Here is a 2,725-nt window from a genome sequence, read left to right on the forward strand (position 1 = left end):
AAGAGCACACAAGGTACGCAAGCACACCATTCTACCCTAGGAAAAACATGGCTCCTAGATATCTACACTGCAAACCTATAAACAGACGTTTAAGTCTTACAGGAATCAGAAAACTTAACAACATACGCCTGAGGCCCCTGTTTAGCAGTAATGGTTTGCTGAATTTGGGCTCACAATATGATCCCAACTCGTCACCTTCCTGCCTTCCAACTGCCTTCACTGTGCTTTGAAGCTAAGACCCAATGCCTTAATGCCCTTATGTAACAGCATCTACTTCATTAAACACAGAGGAAGGAGTGTCTCAGTAATGTACATCACACACCACCCAGCCTGGTAAGGACAAGTAACTCTTCTGTGACAGCTTCATCGAAACCTTATTGTATTAGCCTTGGTATCACCCAGAACTCATTCCATTCACTGCTTTGAGGGGTCAGAGCCTAAACTCTACTAAAAGGCCACATATCTTCATGAAATCAGGTACACCTGATACAACCACATCATTAAGCTCCTGTGCTAAACTTCACTGGTTCCCAATGTTCGCTTAAAAAATAAAATCCACCAAGAGTATCAAAGTCAACACTTTTCTCAGTATCCCAACATCCCTGCCTCATCCATCTCTGGCCAGCAGGACTAAATTCAAAGCAGTGCAAACCACAATTCCACACAAGTAGCTTGAAGCTATGTTTAATCTTGCAGATCAGAGCTCAACAAACACTGGCTCAGCACAAGTCACTCACAGAGAACGGGCTCTGCTATCACCAGCACCTGCTATACATCAAGAAGGAATGTGCACATCAAGAGGAAAACGAACACAGCAGCATACAACTAAGAGTTCCTCATGATTGTCAGCACTGAAAGGAAAGCAGGCTGAAGAAAAACCTCAGGTAAATCCATACAGGACAGCAAAGCAGGGAGGACAAAGGACATGGACTGATCCTGAACTGAACACATTAGAGAACAAGAGCCTTGAGAGGAGTAATTGGTTATACAGTAAACAATATGCACATCTGAAATGATTTCTTCAAAAGACTCTAGGGTGTTCCTCATAAAGAAAAAGGACAACACATAAAGAAATCAGGATGGATATAATTTGAAAATTCTTTTCAGCTGGCCTGGCATCCTGGGGCAAACTGAAGACTAGACAAGATACCAATACAGAAAGAGAGAACTAACAGCACAGGGGGGTGCCATAGAGAAACTGGAAAGCGACCAAATCTCTGCCCAGATAGAAACTGCTGTGTGAGGTAGAAAGCTGTTGTGATACCCTCTGCCAGTGAGGAGCACAGTGGGAGGATGAGGAAGGATGCCATCTGCAGCACAGACATTCACACCAGTGCCATAGCCTAGCGCAGAGCTACAATTCCAAAGCGATTATAAGGTTTTATTTAACAATGCTGTGTGGGATGATTCAGCTGCTTTAAGCTCGAACAAGCTGCAAGTGATTGATTAATCAGTGCATCTCAGCAACCTCAAAACCTGATCGTCTTGCAAAAAATAAACAGAACATACCATCTCAAACAGCATATAATCAACCTATGGAATTTAATCCAGCAGGCAGCCCTGTAGCCAAATTCTGTGCTGGCAGCAGTGTATTTTATGACCATTAGGAACATTCCCAGTTACAGAACTACCACAACTTGGGCACAAAATATGCAGACCCACCTGGGAGAACAGAAAATAAAGAAGCAACTTAACCTCCCCTTATCCAGCTCCGCTCTCACATTTAGAAGTGAAACTACAAGTTCAAATGCCATGAAAAAATGAGGGGATGAGATGCAGCAAGCACAGGGAGCAGGCAGGTAGGCACAGCAAAGCAGCAAACAAAGACCAATCTCTCAGAGGGGGGCTGCTTACAGAAATAAACCCGGGGCCTGCCTACAGAAAGCCCACACCCCTTTCACTCCCAGTAAAGCTCCACCATTTTGACAGCCAAACCAATAACTACCACTTCACTTCTCATGACTCTTCCCTGAGCTCCAGAACAAATAGTTACTTGAGGTCGCCTATTGCAACTGCAACTGCTCATAACTAATAATCAAGATTATACCTTTTGTGACATAAGCAGCTCACTTCTGCTTGGTGGCAATGACAGTCCATTCCCATTGCATCCCTTCATGTCACAGCTGGCTTTCTGACAGCCTCCTGGATGATTCCCCAAAAGCACCCTGCACTTATTCTGAAGAGTGAAAGAAAGGAAGGTTCGTGGAAACAGGCACTCAAGGCTTGCAAGAGATGCAGTGCTCCAGATCAGAGATAGGACCATCACAGTGCCAGAGCACACTTTATCACTAAAGGAAACATTTGAGAGCACATTCACAAGCTCTGCATAAGCTGTAACGATTCAGCATCTTTAGCTTTATCATTCAGTTGGAGAAGGCAGATGCTCTCACACATCAGTCAGCAAGCACTTGGAGGAGCCAGCCCTCTGGTTTGTACAGTGACAGACATCATTGCTGCCGGCTCTGACACCTTACCAGGAGATGCTTCAGTTTAGTAACGTGGACTTCATTCCTTCCATCAGCAGCTGCTCCTGGACTGACCTTCATTCATACAGTGACACCATCACTTCTAGCACGAGCTGACCTGCAAAACAGAGGGAAGAAAGTGGGATGACAACAAACACGGAGATAACGTGTTTTAACAACACACCAGTACACAAAGAAATGGAAACCTGGCCCGGCCGTGACGGCCCCGGCCCCCAGCCCCTCCCCCCCTGCACCAGCAC

At 45.3% G+C, this 2,725-nt stretch overlaps 1 long non-coding RNA gene across 1 annotated transcript in view; it reads right to left on the minus strand.

The window, feature by feature from the left end:
* LOC109364222 overlaps nucleotides 1–2,512 on the minus strand; it is a 10,879-nt gene extending 8,367 nt beyond the window's left edge. Inside the window, exon 1 of the long non-coding RNA XR_002110252.1 lies at nucleotides 2,475–2,512. This is a non-coding gene — a long non-coding RNA (uncharacterized LOC109364222). The remainder of the gene's footprint in view (nucleotides 1–2,474) is intronic.
* Between the last annotated feature and the right edge of the window lie 213 nt (nucleotides 2,513–2,725).

Source organism: Meleagris gallopavo (genome assembly GCF_000146605.3).
Source record: "Meleagris gallopavo isolate NT-WF06-2002-E0010 breed Aviagen turkey brand Nicholas breeding stock chromosome 26 unlocalized genomic scaffold, Turkey_5.1 Chr26_random_7180001859175, whole genome shotgun sequence".
Lineage (NCBI taxonomy): Eukaryota > Metazoa > Chordata > Aves > Galliformes > Phasianidae > Meleagris > Meleagris gallopavo.